General features: G+C 43.1%; 2 long non-coding RNA genes across 2 annotated transcripts; one reads left to right on the top strand and one right to left on the bottom strand.

Moving 5' to 3' along the window:
• Nucleotides 1-288: 288 nt before the first annotated feature.
• Nucleotides 289-870, top strand: LOC114445357 (uncharacterized). Its single transcript, XR_003671628.1, has 3 exons — nt 289-303; nt 414-517; nt 696-870. It is a non-coding gene; the product is annotated as an uncharacterized LOC114445357 (long non-coding RNA).
• Nucleotides 871-16,415: 15,545 nt separating this feature from the next.
• LOC114445395 (uncharacterized) lies at nt 16,416-17,260 on the bottom strand. Its single transcript, XR_003671634.1, has 3 exons — nt 17,227-17,260; nt 16,986-17,081; nt 16,416-16,691 (listed from the first exon to the last, which is right to left on the bottom strand). It is a non-coding gene; the product is annotated as an uncharacterized LOC114445395 (long non-coding RNA).
• Nucleotides 17,261-17,430: the final 170 nt, after the last annotated feature.

Genomic DNA, 17,430 nt, shown 5'->3' with positions numbered 1-17,430 from the left:
ACAGTATGACTCAAATTACACCTAATGTTACAGTTAATGTATTATGTTTGCAGTAATACAAATATTGTGCTTCCTGGGACATTACTCTATAATTTTGGCTGGTATATGAGTTTTATATTATTTGTATTTTTATTGTGATAAATGCCTATTAACTGATGTGTAAAAAATGAGGTAAATGTTTTGTTCTTGAACCACCTCTAGGTAGTAAAAAAATTAACTCTACATTTCAAGTTAATTGATTATTGCTCTTTTCTCTTTTTTAGGTTTTAACCATTGTCAGAAAGCTCGCAATGCATTGGAAGTGTAAGTACTGCTTGTTTTCTTCTGAAAAGAGGGCTCAACTATACAAGCACTACCGCTTAAAACACATACTGAGATGAAGAAATGCCACCCAATGCTGTTTTCAACCCCAGGAGATGGACTCCACGTATCCTATGAGAAGACATGAGTTGGTGAACCCTGGAAACTCCAGTGAAAGCCACAATAGAAAGGTGGCCAGCACTCTTTACAGAGTCAGGTAATTTAAAACCCTTTCCATCTTTTATGTACCAAGAGTGTTCTTTTAATGCAGAATGTACTTTCATTAGTTGTAATATATTGAATATTGATTGCTGCATCTGTTAGAAATATACTCCTTGCTTCTTGGAGATTTTCAAGTGTGATAATTGTGGTTGTAATGCTGCTGTTGTTGTTAGGACTATGATAACCTATGTGACGTGTCCCACTCTTCAATCTGGATCCTGACAGTGATTCCTGAAGATGTTCTACACTCTCTTGACTCGCTCCACCTGCAGGCTTCAGGTACTGCAATAATTTTGGAGGCAACAATGGTGATGGATGACCTTAAAGATCTTCTTATACTCTCTATAGAGTATAGGCTATAAAGTCTATTTATCCAGCTGCCTGTACATTTAGTATTTTTTGTTGTCAGTCTCCAGTAGAGTTCTAAACTATTCTTTTAAGAATGAAATCTGAAATTTCATGAAATTCACCAGTATAAGACATGATGGATGTTCTGACTCCTTTAATCATTTAATTAGTTTGATTGCTGCAAGGCAAAACATTTTCCACCCTCAAGTGGAAAATGTTCCACCCTCAAGTGGAAAATAGGAGTCAATGAGGGAGCCCTTTAAAGCATGCCTTCTGGAAAATGCTACTCCTCCTACAAATTTCAAGATAGAGAAACCATTCAGAGCTTAAAATACTTCAAACATCTTGGTCTTCAAAACTTGTATACAGAATTTGGAAATTCAGCATACTATAACTATAATTATATATGTATATATATATGGTTATAGTATTTAAACAGGCATTAATCACATGACCTTTAATGTAAATACATAAAAACATGGCAGCACAGGTATATGTTTGATTATGTTTTTATTGGCTTAACTATTTACAAATAATGCTGAGAGGTAGACTTAATGAAAGAGAAAACACATCTACTTCAGTATCTTCTATCTGTCTTTCTTCCTTTTTGTCTTTCGCCCGTCTCCTCTCTACAATTAACGCTAAACTTCGGTTTGCCCCAGCTGTATCGGTCCTGGTGGTCTAGACTCCCCTTGTAGTCCCGGCTGCCCTGGGAGTCCCTGCTGCCCTTGTAGTGGCGGCTGCCCTGGGAGTCCCTGCTGTAGTGGCGGCTGCCCTGGGAGTCCCGGCTGCCCTGGGAGTCCTGGCTGCCCTGGAGGTTTGGACTGTCCTGCTCGTCTTGGCAGACCTGGTAGTACCAGCTTTTCAGGTAGTCCTCATGGTCATGGTAGTACCAGATGTCTGCGTTGATCCTTTCAAAGAGGCTGTCCAGCTCATTGCCCTGGGAGTCCCGGCTGCCCTGGGAGTCCCGGCTGCTCTTGTAGTCCCTGCTGCCCTGGGAGTCCCGGCTGCCCTGGGAGTCCTGGCTGCCCTGGAGGTTTGGACTGTCCTGCTCGTCTTGGCAGACCTGGTAGTACCAGCTTTTCAGGTAGTCCTCATGGTCATGGTAGTACCAGATGTCTGCGTTGATCCTTTCAAAGAGGCTGTCCAGCTCATTGCCCTGGGAGTCCCGGCTGCCCTGGGAGTCCCGGCTGCTCTTGTAGTCCCTGCTGCCCTGGGAGTCCTGGCTGCCCTGGGAGTCCTGGCTGCCCTGGAGGTTTGGACTGTCCTGCTCATCTTGGCAGACCTGGTAGTACCAGCTTTTCAGGTAGTCCTCATGGTCATGGTAGTACCAGATGTCTGCGTTGATCCTTTCAAAGAGGCTGTCCAGCTCATTGCCCTGGGAGTCCCGGCTGCCCTGGGAGTCCCGGCTGCTCTTGTAGTCCCTGCTGCCCTGGGAGTCCCGGCTGCCCTGGGAGTCCTGGCTGCCCTGGAGGTTTGGACTGTCCTGCTCATCTTGGCAGACCTGGTAGTACCAGCTTTTGAGGTAGTCCTCATGGTCATGGTAGTACCAGATGTCTGCGTTGATCCTTTCAAAGAGGCTGTCCAGCTCGATGACCTGGGAGTCCTGGCTGCCCTGGGAGTCCCGGCTGCCCTGGAGGCTCTCCAGTTCTTTGCGCTCTTTCATCTCGCATTTCTCTTTCTGCATCTTCTTCTGAATAAAAGTCCTGAAGATTGTTGATGGATCTCTGTCTCGCTATGTGTCGCTCAGAAGTATGAGTGAGTCTATACCTGAGGTGCATATATATACATATTGACTTCAAAGGACACGTTATGACATCATCAAAGGACACTTTAGCTAGCGACGCTAGCGGTAACATCGCCCCGGTAACGTCGCTAGCGGTAACGTCACTAGCGCTAGCTTAGTAGCGTTAGCTAGCTTACGCGCCTTGATGCAAAGATGAGCATGTTTAAGCTAGCGCTAGCAACATTAGCTCTTCACATAGTAAAACTCCATATTCATTAGAATTTTAAGGATAGAATCTAAGCAAACATAGTGTGTGTACATTAATATGGTAGTTGCTAGAGCAACTGCTATGTACCATTGATAGTGCAGGATATTGTATGTTAAGTAGGATATTTAGAGAAATATTTTGTAGCTTAAGTTTAAAACAAAAACTTTGCAAGCACCGTTGCAGTATGACTCAAATTACACCTAATGTTACAGTTAATGTATTATGTTTGCAGTAATACAAATATTGTGCTTCCTGGGACATTACTCTATAATTTTGGCTGGTATATGAGTTTTATATTATTTGTATTTTTATTGTGATAAATGCCTATTAACTGATGTGTAAAAAATGAGGTAAATGTTTTGTTCTTGAACCACCTCTAGGTACTAAGTAAAAAAATTAACTCTACATTTCAAGTTAATTGATTATTGCTCTTTTCTCTTTTTTAGGTTTTAACCATTGTCAGAAAGCTCGCAATGCATTGGAAGTGTAAGTACTGCTTGTTTTCTTCTGAAAAGAGGGCTCAACTATACAAGCACTACCGCTTAAAACACATACTGAGATGAAGAAATGCCACCCAATGCTGTTTTCAACCCCAGGAGATGGACTCCACGTATGCTATGAGAAGACATGAGTTGGTGAACCCTGGAAACTCCAGTGAAAGCCACAATAGAAAGGTGGCCAGCACTCTTTACAGAGTCAGGTAATTTAAAACCCTTTCCATCTTTTATGTACCAAGAGTGTTCTTTTAATGCAGAATGTACTTTCATTAGTTGTAATATATTGAATATTGATTGCTGCATCTGTTAGAAATATACTCCTTGCTTCTTGGAGATTTTCAAGTGTGATAATTGTGGTTGTAATACTGCTGTTGTTGTTAGGTCTATGATGACCTATGTGACGTGTCCCACTCTTCAATCTGGATCCTGACAGTGATTCCTGAAGATGTTCTACACTCTCTTGACTCGCTCCACCTGCAGGCTTCAGGTACTGCAATAATTTTGGAGGCAACAATGGTGATGGATGACCTTAAAGATCTTCTTATACTCTCTATAGAGCATAGGCTATAAAGTCTATTTATCCAGCTGCCTGTACATTTAGTATTTTTTGTTGTCAGTCTCCAGTAGAGTTCTAAACTATTCTTTTAAGAATGAAATCTGAAATTTCATGAAATTCACCAGTATAAGACATGATGGATGTTCTGACTCCTTTAATCATTTAATTAGTTTGATTGCTGCAAGGCAAAACATTTTCCACCCTCAAGTGGAAAATGTTCCACCCTCAAGTGGAAAATGGGAGTCAATGAGGGAGCCCTTTAAAGCATGCCTTCTGGAAAATGCTACTCCTCCTACAGATTTCAAGATAGAGAAACCATTCAGAGCTTAAAATACTTCAAACATCTTGGTCTTCAAAACTTGTATACAGAATTTGGAAATTCAGCATACTATAACTATAATTATATATATATATATGGTTATAGTATTTAAGCAGGCATTAATCACATGACCTTTAATGTAAATACATAAAAACATGGCAGCACAGGTATATGTTTGATTATGTTTTTATTGGCTTAACTATTTACAAATAATGCTGAGAGGTAGACTTAATGAAAGAGAAAACACATCTACTTCAGTATCTTCTATCTGTCTTTCTTCCTTTTTGTCTTTCGCCCGTCTCCTCTCTACAATTAACGCTAAACTTCGGTTTGCCCCAGCTGTATCGGTCCTGGTGGTCTAGACTCCCCTTGTAGTCCCGGCTGCCCTGGGAGTCCCTGCTGCCCTTGTAGTGGCGGCTGCCCTGGGAGTCCCTGCTGTAGTGGCGGCTGCCCTGGGAGTCCCGGCTGCCCTGGGAGTCCTGGCTGCCCTGGAGGTTTGGACTGTCCTGCTCGTCTTGGCAGACCTGGTAGTACCAGCTTTTCAGGTAGTCCTCATGGTCATGGTAGTACCAGATGTCTGCGTTGATCCTTTCAAAGAGGCTGTCCAGCTCATTGCCCTGGGAGTCCCGGCTGCCCTGGGAGTCCCGGCTGCTCTTGTAGTCCCTGCTGCCCTGGGAGTCCCGGCTGCCCTGGGAGTCCTGGCTGCCCTGGAGGTTTGGACTGTCCTGCTCATCTTGGCAGACCTGGTAGTACCAGCTTTTCAGGTAGTCCTCATGGTCATGGTAGTACCAGATGTCTGCGTTGATCCTTTCAAAGAGGCTGTCCAGCTTGTTGACCTGGGAGTCCCAGCTGCCCTGGTAGTCCCGGCTGCCCTGGGAGTCCCGGCTGTCCTGGGAGTTTGGACTGTCCTGCTCAGCTTGGCAGACCTGGTAGTACCAGCTTTTGAGGTAGTCCTCATGGTCATGGTAGTACCAGATGTCTGCGTTGATCCTTTCAAAGAGGCTGTCCAGCTCGTTGACCTGGGAGTCCTGGCTGCCCTGGGAGTCCCGGCTGCCCTGGAGGCTCTCCAGTTCTTTGCGCTCTTTCATCTCGCACTTCTCTTTCTGCATCTTCTTCTGAATAAAAGTCCTGAAGATTGTTGATGGATCTCTGTCTCGCTATGTGTCGCTCAGAAGTATGAGTGAGTCTATACCTGAGGTGCATATATATACATATTGACTTCAAAGGACACGTTATGACATCATCAAAGGACACTTTAGCTAGCGACGCTAGCGGTAACATCGCCCCGGTAACGTCGCTAGCGGTAACGTCACTAGCGCTAGCTTAGTAGCGTTAGCTAGCTTACGCGCCTTGATGCAAAGATGAGCATGTTTAAGCTAGCGCTAGCAACATTAGCTCTTCACATAGTAAAACTCCATATTCATTAGAATTTTAAGGATAGAATCTAAGCAAACATAGTGTGTGTACATTAATATGGTAGTTGCTAGAGCAACTGCTATGTACCATTGATAGTGCAGGATATTGTATGTTAAGTAGGATATTTAGAGAATATTTTGTAGCTTAAGTTTAAAACAAAAACTTTGCAAGCACCGTTACATTGTATTAACACATGTTACATGTATTATGTTTGCAGTAATACAAATATTGTGCTTCCTGGGACATTACTCTATAATTTTGGCTGGTATATGAGTTTTATATTATTTGTATTTTTATTGTGATAAATGCCTATTAACTGATGTGTAAAAAATGAGGTAAATGTTTTGTTCTTGAACCACCTCTAGGTAGTAAAAAAATTAACTCTACATTTCAAGTTAATTGATTATTGCTCTTTTCTCTTTTTTAGGTTTTAACCATTGTCAGAAAGCTCGCAATGCATTGGAAGTGTAAGTACTGCTTGTTTTCTTCTGAAAAGAGGGCTCAACTATACAAGCACTACCGCTTAAAACACATACTGAGATGAAGAAATGCATAGACTAGACTAAACATAGACTAGTGGAGGGAATGACAGTGATGCCTGACATGATTATCTAGCGCTTCTCCCTACAGAAAGGGGAGGAGTTATACAGTCTGATGGCCACTGGCAGGAAGGACCTCCTGTGGCGTTCTGTGCTGCTCCTCGGTAGTCTCAGTCTACCGCTGAATGTGCTCCTGTAGGACATCAGTGTGTCGTGCAGGGGGTGAGACGTGTTGTTACGAATACTGAGGAGTTTCCTCAGTATCCTCCTCTCTGTCACCTCCACCACAGACTCCAGCTCCACTCCCAGCACCGAGCCAGCCTTCCTAATGAGCTTGTTGAGTCTGTTGGTGTCGGTCGTCTTCATCCTGCTGCCCCAGCACACTACAGCGTAGAAGATGACGCTGGAGACCACCGAGTGGTAAAACATCTGCAGCATGGTCTGGCAGACGTTAAAGGACCTGAATCTCCTCAGTAGATACAGGCGACTCTGTCCCTTCCTGTATATTGCCTCTGCGTTTGTGGACCAGTCCAGTTTGTGGTCAATGTGGACACCCAGGTATTTGTAGCTGTCCACAATGTCCACGTTGGTACCCTTGATGCTGACCGGGTTTGGGAGTGTCTGGTGCTTCCTGAAGTCCACCACCAGCTCTCTTGTCTTTGTGACATTCAGCTGCAGGTGGTTCTGTCCGCACCACTCCACAAAGCTGTCCACCACACTCATATACTCCGCCTCCTGACCTCTGCTGGTACAGCCCACAATGGCAGAGTCATCCGAGAACTTCTGCAGGTGGCAGGACTGTGAGCAGTGTCTGAAGTCCGATGTATAGAGTGTGAACAGGAATGGAGACAGTACCGTGCCCTGGGGTGCCCCCGTGCTGCTCACGAGACGGTGTTCCTCAGCCTCACAAATTGTGGTCGACCTGTAAGATAGTTAGTGATCCAGGTGACCAGTGGGGTCTCTACCTGCATGTCCAGGAGCTTCCTATTCAAAAGGGCAGGCTGCACGGTGTTAAACGCACTGGAAAAATCAAAGAACATGATTCTAACAGTGTTACCTGCCTCCTCCAAGTAGGTGTGTGCTCTGTGCAGCAGGTAGATGATGGCGTCCTCCACTCCAATACGGGGCTGGTAAGCAAACTGCAGGGGGTCCAGCGATGGTTCCACAACAGCACGCAGGTGTTTCAGGACCAGCCTCTCCAGAGACTTCATCACATGTGAAGTCAGAGCAACTGGTCTGTAGTCGCTGTGTGTGCTTGGATGTTTGGTCTTGGGCACAGGAACAAGGCATGTTGTCTTCCACAGGGCAGGGACAGTCATCAGGCTCAGACTCAGGGAGAAGATGTGCTGGAAGACCCCACACAGCTGTGTGGCGCAGTCCCTGAGTACTCTGGGGTTGAGTCCGCCCGGTCCTGCAGCTTTTCCCGGTCGTAGGCGACTGAACTCCCTCCTCACATCCTCTGTGGTGATGGTAACTGTGGACACAGAAGAGCAGAGAGAGAGATCTGATGGGGGAGGTGGGGTAAGGGGGGCAGGGTGATGTTATTGATGGGGAGGTGAAACTGGTTAGTATGGTTAGGGGGAGGGGGAGGAGGAGGAGGTACATTGTTGTTATAGACAGGTGTTAATGGTGCATCACAGGGAGGGGGAGGGTGGTCAGGGAGTGGACTATCAAACCTGTTGAAAAACAGGTTCAGCTGGTTGGCCTCCTGCAGATCTCCATCCATCAGCTGGTCAGAGATCCTATTGTGGCCGGTGATGGTTCGCATGCCACTCCATACCTCCCTCAAGTTGTTCCGGGCAAGTTGGCTCTCCAGCTTCCTCCTGTAGCTCTCCTTGCCCTCTCCAATCTTCTCCCTCACCTCTGCCTGGGCCCTCCTCATCTCCTCTCTGTCTCCACTCAAGAAGGCTGTCTTCTTTCTGTTGAGTGATGCCTTGATGTCCTTTGTCACCCATGGTTTATTGTTTGGAAAGCAGCGTATTGACCTGGTGGGGATTAGAGAATCTGTGCAAAAATTAACATATTCTGTGATACAGTCTGTGAGTGTGTCTACATCCTCACCGTGGGTGTCACAGAACACATCCCAGTCAGTCACCTCAAAACATCCCTGCAGGGTCTCCAGGGCTTCCGGTGTCCACCTCCGTACAGTTTTTGTGGTCACCGGCTGCCGCTGTACTGCTGGTATATACTGGGGTTTGAGATGGACTAGGCTATGGTCTGATCTGCCCAAGGGAGGGAGAGCTATGGAGCTGTATGCCTCTTTAACATTAGCATACAGTAAATCTAGAGTTTTATTTTCTCTTGTTTTACAGTCCACAAACTGCTTGAAAGTGGGCAGAGTTGATTTCAGATTAACATGGTTAAAATCGCCAGAAATCGCTATGAAGGCATTAGGGTGCTGGGTCTGAAGCCTCGCGGTCACAGAGCTGATGACGTCAGTAGCCCGCGACGCCTCTTCAGTACTTCAGATACTTCAGTATCTTCTATCTGTCTTTCTTCCTTTTTGTCTTTCGCCCGTCTCCTCTACAATTAACGCTAATCTTCGGTTTGCCCCAGCTGTATCGGTCCTGGTGGTCTAGTTATTATTATTATTATTCTGTACGTTTTTTGGCTCAGCATATCCTCAGAACCTCAAACCATTCAAACATCAAAAGATTCAGCTCATTCAGGACATTAGTGGAAACCGTCAATAATAATTGCAAATATTATAATTATTATTATTATTATTCTGTACGTTTTTTGGCTCAGCATATCTTCAGAATGCATGGGCCGATTCAAACCATTCAAACATCAAAAGATTCAGCTTATTCAGGACATTCCTGGTTGCAAATATGATAATATTAAAGATATTAAACATTTTCCATGTCTTCGGTTGGCTCAGCATATCTTCAGAATGCTTGGGCCGATTCAAACCATTCAAACATCAAAAGATTCAGCTCATTCAGGACATTGGTGGAAACCGTCAATAATAATTGCAAATATTATAATATTAAAGACATTAAACATTTTCCATGTCTTCTGCAAAATGCTACTCCTCCTACAAATTACAAGATAGAGAAACCATTCGAAGCTTAAAATACTTCCAACATCTTGGTCTTCAAAACTTGCATACAGAATTTGGAAATTCAGCCCCGTCTTCAAATGGCCGGGGACTTTTGAGGTCTCCTCTGCTGTTACCATGGTACCAGACTGATGCTACTTTCAGCTCCATCTTCAAATGGCAGGGGATTTTTGAGGTCTCTGCTGTCACCATAGTAACAGCAGAGTTTGTTTTTTTTCTGATTAAAACAAACAAAACAGTGAAACTAAAATTAGAAAAAAAATTAAAATGGGTTTGCAGGTGAAGATAATTTGCTAAAGACAAGTGCAGTACAAAGTGGTTAGCATGGTTACAGTTGACACTCTGAACACAGCCCTTCTGCATAGGTTAAAGTGTTGTGACAGGGTTATTGGTGTGATGATGTTTTAAGACAAAATGACTAAACTAGAAATTTGTGACATTTTCTGAAGAATTCATCTTGTTCAGTTAGATTTTTACTTTTGTAAAATCTTTAAATATAGATTGAGTGGCTGAGTCGCTGCATTCAATCACTTCAAATGCAATTCAATGTGTATTCCAAGTATTCAGAATAGGTTACTTAGACTGAGTAATGTACCACAAATGACAGCAAAAAGATGTAAAATGACCATAAACATACACTAAGAAATACAAAACACACCACAAAACAGAGACAGTTAGCAATATGTCACTGTAGCGTGAAGGGATCGTCTAAAAGTGAGCTGTCACGCAGCTTGTTGCAACACACAGTGGTGAACCCTTTAATATGTTTTTCTGTTTATGTTTTTGTTTAAGTTGGGATAAAAGTAAACACATGACATTTTTAGAGGTTGAGAAGATTGAAGCAAGGCGTCTGGACTTGTAGAGTTTTCTAGAAGACGTTTCGCTGCTCATCCAAGCAGCTTCATCAGTTCTAACTGTTTGGTGGGGAAACATGGTTTATATGTGGTTACAGACCTCAGTGGGTGGGTCTGGGTAAAACTTTAAAAAAACTTACAAACAATAGCACTAAATGTTTCCATACTTACCTGTGATGTTCTGGCTGACTGGGCCAGGTGAGTCTAACGACTGGCTAACGACTATGAAACTGCCGGAGGGGGACTGATTGACAGCCCTTTGTTCTTACTGTGAGTATGTGTAAACTTCCTGGGAATGGATGGAATCACTGCATTGTATGTGGTAGAAAGATGATGTCTGAGGCCACCACCTCTGTTAAGGGAAGGTTTTTCCAGCTTAACATAGATGGCTTCCTTAACTCCTCTTTCATACCACCTTTCCTCCCTGTCTAAAATGTGAACGTTGTTGTCCTCAAAGGAGTGTCCTTTGTCTTTGAGGTGGAGGTGAACAGCTGAGTCTTGTCCTGAAGAGGTGGCTCTCCTGTGCTGAGCCATTCTTCTGTGGAGTGGTTGTTTAGTTTCTCCAATGTACAGATCAGAGCATTCCTCACTGCACTGGACTGCATATATCACATTGCTGTGTTTCTCCCTGGGAATCTTATCCTTCGGGTGAACCAGTCTCTGTCTCAGTGTTGTCATAGGTTTGAAATGGACCGGGATGTCATGGTTGTTGAAGATCCTGCAGAGTTTCTCTGATACTCCTGACACATATGGAATGGAGATGTTCTTTCTCCGCCTGGTGTTGTCCTTCTTCTTGTTGTTGGGGGGTCTTGTTTTTGTGGCTTTGATGAGTGCCCACTTCGGGTAGCCACATGTTTGCAGGGCCTTCCTGATGTGGTGTTGCTCCTTCTTCTTCCCCTCTGAGCTGGTGGGTACAGTTTGTGCTCTGTGCTGCAGGGTCCTGATGACTCCCAGTTTGTGTTCCAGTGGGTGGTGTGAATCAAACAACAGGTACTGGTCCGTGTGTGTGGGTTTCCTGTACACTTCCACATTGAGGCTCCTGTCCTCCTCAATATGTACTGTGCAGTCCAAGAAGGCCAGATTGTTGTCCTTGGTGCCCTCGCGAGTGAACTTGATGTTATTATCCACTGCGTTGATGTGTTCTGTGAACCGTTCCAGTTCGTTAGTCTTGATTTTGACCCAGGTGTCATCCACATATCTAAACCAGTGGGTGGGGGTGGTTCCAGGATAGGAACTCAGGGCTCTTCTCTCCACTTCTTCCATGTAGAGGTTGGCCACAATAGGAGACACAGGTGATCCCATCGCACAGCCGTGCTTCTGTCTGTAAAAGTTCCCATTGTACTGGAAATAAGTGGTGGTCAGGCAGAGGTCCAGCAGGTCACAGATGTGGTCTGGCGTTAGGTTGGTTCTCTCCTTGAGTGTGCTGTCTTGTGTGAAGCAAGTCCTTACCATCTCTGTGGCTTCTGATGTAGGGATGCAGGTGAACAAGGAGGTGACATCAAATGAGACCATGGTGTCATCTGGGTCCATTTGGATCTTCTCCACCTTGTTCACAAAGTCCTGCGAGTTGTGAATGTGATGTGGTGTGTCACCTACCAGTGGTGTCAGGAGTTCAGCCAAGTGCTTAGCCACGTTGTATGTGACTGAGTTTGTGCTGCTGACGATGGGTCTGAGGGGGACTCCTTCCTTGTGTATCTTGGGGAGTCCATACAGGCGTGGAGTGGCTTCCCCCGGATACAGTCGAAAATAGAGCTTGCGGTTGATGATTTGGTCCTTCTCCAGTTTTTGTAGGTAGCTGACTAGTTTCTTCTTGTAGTTTCCGGTGGGGTCCCTCTTCAGTGTCTCATATGTGGCTGTGTCACTGAGGAGTTCTGTCACTTTGGCGTGGTAGTCCTGTGTGTTGAGCACCACTGTGCATCTTCCTTTGTCTGCTGATAAGATGGTGATGTCCCGGTCCTTTTGTAGTGCAATCAGGGCCTTCCTTTCATCACTGGAGAGGTTGGATGGCGGTGCTTTAGCAGTGGAGAGTGTGGCTGTGACCTTCAAGCGGAGTTGCTCAGCTTCTGTGTCTGTCAGGTTGTTGTTCTTGATGGCTGACTCTGTGGCTGTGATGAGGTCCACCACTGGAATCTGCTCTGGCGAGATGGCAAAGTTGAGTCCTTTGGCCAACAGGTCTTTTTCCGGCTGGCTCAGTTGTCTGAGCCAACCACATCAGGAAGGCCCTGCAAACATGTGGCTACCCGAAGTGGGCACTCATCAAAGCCACAAAAACAAGACCCCCCAACAACAAGAAGAAGGACAACACCAGGCGGAGAAAGAACATCTCCATTCCATATGTGTCAGGAGTATCAGAGAAACTCCGCAGGATCTTCAACAACCATGACATCCCGGTCCATTTCAAACCTATGACAACACTGAGACAGAGACTGGTTCACCCGAAGGATAAGATTCCCAGGGAGAAACACAGCAATGTGATATATGCAGTCCAGTGCAGTGAGGAATGCTCTGATCTGTACATTGGAGAAACTAAACAACCACTCCACAGAAGAATGGCTCAGCACAGGAGAGCCACCTCTTCAGGACAAGACTCAGCTGTTCACCTCCACCTCAAAGACAAAGGACACTCCTTTGAGGACAACAACGTTCACATTTTAGACAGGGAGGAAAGGTGGTATGAAAGAGGAGTTAAGGAAGCCATCTATGTTAAGCTGGAAAAACCTTCCCTTAACAGAGGTGGTGGCCTCAGACATCATCTTTCTACCACATACAATGCAGTGATTCCATCCATTCCCAGGAAGTTTACACATACTCACAGTAAGAACAAAGGGCTGTCAATCAGTCCCCCTCCGGCAGTTTCATAGTCGTTAGCCAGTCGTTAGACTCACCTGGCCCAGTCAGCCAGAACATCACAGGTAAGTATGGAAACATTTAGTGCTATTGTTTGTAAGTTTTTTTAAAGTTTTACCCAGACCCACCCACTGAGGTCTGTAACCACATATAAACCATGTTTCCCCACCAAACAGTTAGAACTGATGAAGCTGCTTGGATGAGCAGCGAAACGTCTTCTAGAAAACTCTACAAGTCCAGACGCCTTGCTTCAATCTTCTCTACGTATGATGACCTGGATGACTGAGAATCTTCATCAACATTTTTAGAGGTTATTAGATTATTTTTGTAGATTGGTTTAGGATTAAATTAGACATGGTTTGTGTATATGTATATAGGGTAGGAGACTTTTGTGGCCATATCTGGTGTTCCCTAACCACTCCTCTACTTGCTCATTTCTATGTATCACCTCATCCTGCAAAAAACTTCTATCAGACCCAGAGGCTTCTTCACTTCCACAGGTTACCATTCTGTGTTGATCTGTTGACATGGAGGGACAGGCTGGGGTTTGTCCCCTGCTCTTGGTGGTAATTAACCCTGCTGTGGCTGAGATTTAAAAATCATACTTTGAAGATGGTGGTAATATTGTTGCTAGGCCTCATCCACTCTCCAACTACATCAACTATTGTGTGGAAACACAGGGGCGACCTGCTTGTTGACTGGTAGGTATGCATCTATTCCCTATGGTGTCACAGTGGACACAGTGAATTTCAACTCAACTGGATGAAGTATGCGAGACGTGAAAAGCTTTGTACGAGGGTCAGAAATCACCAAAAATGGCCGCAAACTTTAAAATGGCGGACTTCCCGTTGGGTTTGGAGGGGGAGGACTGGAAACTGGAACTGTGCGTCTTGGGGTGATACATATGTATGCCAATTTTCATGTTCCTGTGTCAAACTGGCCAGAGGGCCTACGCATTAGGGGGCGCTATAGAGCCATTTTCCCACGTGCGTTTCAAACGTCAGCAAATTTCAAAATTTTTCGGGCATGTTAAGGCCTCAAAAACTGTGATCGTTGAGTCGGAAAAAAAATCCTTAGGTATCAATAGGGCTATAAATATGGTCTATATACAGTATTCAAGTATGGAAAAAATATTGCACGTTATATGTTGTGAATTATAGATATAGGTGGGTCATTCTACGAAACGGGTGCCATTTCCACTTTGCAATTTGTAAAATTTTCATCAAGGCTAAGAGTTTTTTTTAGAAATCCTCTTTATAAAAGACATGTTAAACCTTCAGAAAAATGTGTTTTCCCACCTCAGGCATATAATCCTTATTTATATTATCCTTTTAATTCAGACCTGGGGGTCATTCTTGCACCACCCCGTCACAGACAATTTGTGTACAATTTGACTTGTAATACATTAAATAGTTGTTTTAAATCAAATGCTTTCCTATAAGTAAACTGTCCTTTTTTAGGATACTAATAAGTTTAGTCTTGTTATTTAATTATTATTTATTCATTTTAAGAGTTTTAGAAATATGGATTTGACATGACCAGAGCTTCAGTTTCTAAACAAAAAACACTATTTCACTATATATTATCAAATGAACGTTGCATTTATTTGAACAGTCCAAGAAGTGAGAGCATTATGACACATTCATTTAAAGAGCATTTCACTCTCCTTTCACATTTTTTTAAAGACAATTACACTGTGACGGAGTGGTAACACACGTGACGGGGGGGCAACTCATGTGACGGGGTGGATTTCTTATGGGTATCAATGTGGAAATAATCATAAAAACATTCAAGTCATGTATCTATGTTATTTTGATTAAAATAGTCTACTCGAATAACCATTACAATTAAATTAAACAATTAAAACAGAGAAATGTAGGCCATTTAAAATTGAAAAATGTATTGCAAAACCTATTAATTGTCATGACCTGGTGTTTATTTATGGTTTAGTTTTCCTTGTTTTGGGTTTTTAGTTTAATCTGTGTTTAGTTATTGTTATTTTCCTGTTGTTCTAGTGTTTTGTTTAGTTGTGTCTTGTGCTTCCTGTTTTACTTTGATAATCCTGACCCCCTGTGCATTGTCTGGAGTTTTGCTTCCTGCGTTTTCCCTCCTTGTGTGATTACCTGCCCTGTCCTAATGTGTGCCACCTGTGCCTCGTTGTCTTCCCTGGTCCCTTTGTATATAGTCTGTGTCTTCCCCTCTGTCTTTGCTAGTTTGCCTCGTCTGGTGTAGGGTTTGTTTCGTTCCATGTTTCGTTCCAAAACACAGTAAAAAAAAAAAATAAAGTAATTGATAAAATAGCAAGAATAAAAATTTGATGCCATGATGGAGACATCTCTATCTGCAAATATTTTATTATTATCATTATTCTGTAGTGAGTAAAATGAATTGATGAATTGGTGTTGTTGAGTGACTTTGTGAAAAGCTAGTGAGTGAATGGATGAGAGAGAAGACCAAAACAGATAAGTTAAGAAAAGTGATTATATTAAATTAAAAACACTAATAATATATGCTATTGAACTTTCCTATTCATGGCATATTAACCTACAGGTTGTGGGCTCCAATTAACTAGTTTTCTAGTTTAGATTGCATGTAATACCACCCCGTCACAGTAAAAAATGTGACAGGGTGGTATGTGACAGGGTGGTAAATTTCAACCTTAAATGGCTGCAGTTCACCATGTGGTCAGCTAGCTAACTTAGCATATGTACTTTTCAACTTGAAATATGATCTTCTTTTCATTAATACTGGAAAAAAAGTGATAAAAAACTGTTTTCCCTATCAATTCCACGTGACGTAACCTCGACGGGGTCCGTCGAGGTTAAGCTCGACGGACCCCGTCTAAAATACAAAAGCAACAAATAATCAACAAAAAATGAGGTGGGAACTTGCCTGCTTTTGAATTTTGCTGGTCCAAAGGCTTAAGTGATGTCACCTCTTTTTTTAAAATGTCATTTAAAGGAACAGTACATTTTTTATAGACAGACAGGGAATGAGTGACAGGGTGGTAAGACAAACTGAGGGACGCACAAAAATCCTAACATTTTTTATAAAATTAATGCTTTTATTAAGAATTTATATCATTTATAGTATCAGGGAGATCTATTTAATTCTGAAAATGACAAATGTTTGATTTAAATTTTTGTTGTTTTTGTTGAAATGTTGGATGCAAAGTCTATGTTGGCCATTGCGGACATGGCAAAAATGCCACTATAAATTAAAAAATGATTAAAAATGATATCTTATTGTTTTGAAATAGCATTAATTCATATATTGTGTGATTAAGGAGACTTTAATTAACAAATATAAACTGTAGAACATGCAGATTGATATATTTTTATAACTTTTACATTGCATCAAATGTTGAGGACTCAAATGGCACCTGTTTGGTAGAATGACCCAGGTCACATGTTGTGTATTCTCCATCTGGATATGTTATTGCACATCAGTGTATGTGGGAGTTCAGGGTGGTTACAACTTTTGGAAAGAAGCTGTTTTTGAATCTGCTTGTCTTTGTCCTGATGCACCTGTAGCGCCTCCCAGAGGGTAGCAGGGCAAACAGATCAGAGCAAGGGTGGGAGCAGTCCTTGATAATGTTTTTGGCTCTGCTGAGGCAGCGGGAGGTGTAAATGTCCATCAGGGAGGGGAGAGGGCAGCCGATGATCTTCTGTGTTGTCTTTACAACTCTCTCTAACCTCTCCCTGTCTGCTACAGTGCAGTTTTGAGAGAGTTATTCTCCTGCAAAATGGAGAATCTTATCAGTCCCACAGAAAGCCAATCTCTCAATCCATTCTTCTGAAGAATATAAACCCCCATGGGATATTCCTGGTTCTAGGACTTAATCGCCATCAGTTCCTAGAGGAATGAGTTGTGGAATCTGGACTTGCTATGACCTTTGCCCTTTTTTATTGCCCTGGATTCATTTGGCCTACCATGCATGCTTCTTGCTTTTCTAAAATGTCTAAAACATTGATATTTATTAGAGATATGTGCAACAGCAATGCGGTTGCCCTTGTGTGTTCTTCACAATACCCGTTTCGTTGTCTGTAGCACTGTTGCTTTAATTTTAAAGGTTGGCTGCAGTTCGACATCATAATCACCAGATAAACTGGAACACCGGCCCATTTTCTGTTTAAAATAAAAGAGAACATATTTAGAGCAGACAAACGTACAAACAATAACATAAAACAGTATCTTAACCATGTGTCAATTATAATATTTCATAAATATATATTTTTAGCAGGTTTATTTAAGAAACTGCGCCATGCATTACCATGTCGACCCAGTGCATCATTTTTAGGAATCCGGTATCCGAGAGCCTATCGTTCCGTAGCACTGCAAGTGGAGTACTCAGACATATTTCCTGAGTAAGGACAAGTGGGGATTAACTGTCATACGAAATAACAGAAATTATTTTTATTTAGCAGAAATGGGTTTCTTTTGTGGCGGCAGAATTGTTTCTTTACACCAAGCGGAA

Source organism: Parambassis ranga, chromosome 13 (assembly GCF_900634625.1).
Source record: "Parambassis ranga chromosome 13, fParRan2.1, whole genome shotgun sequence".
NCBI classification, from domain to species: domain Eukaryota; kingdom Metazoa; phylum Chordata; class Actinopteri; family Ambassidae; genus Parambassis; species Parambassis ranga.
Note: the sequence above shows the minus strand (reverse complement) of the source record. Positions and strands in the feature narration are given on the sequence as shown.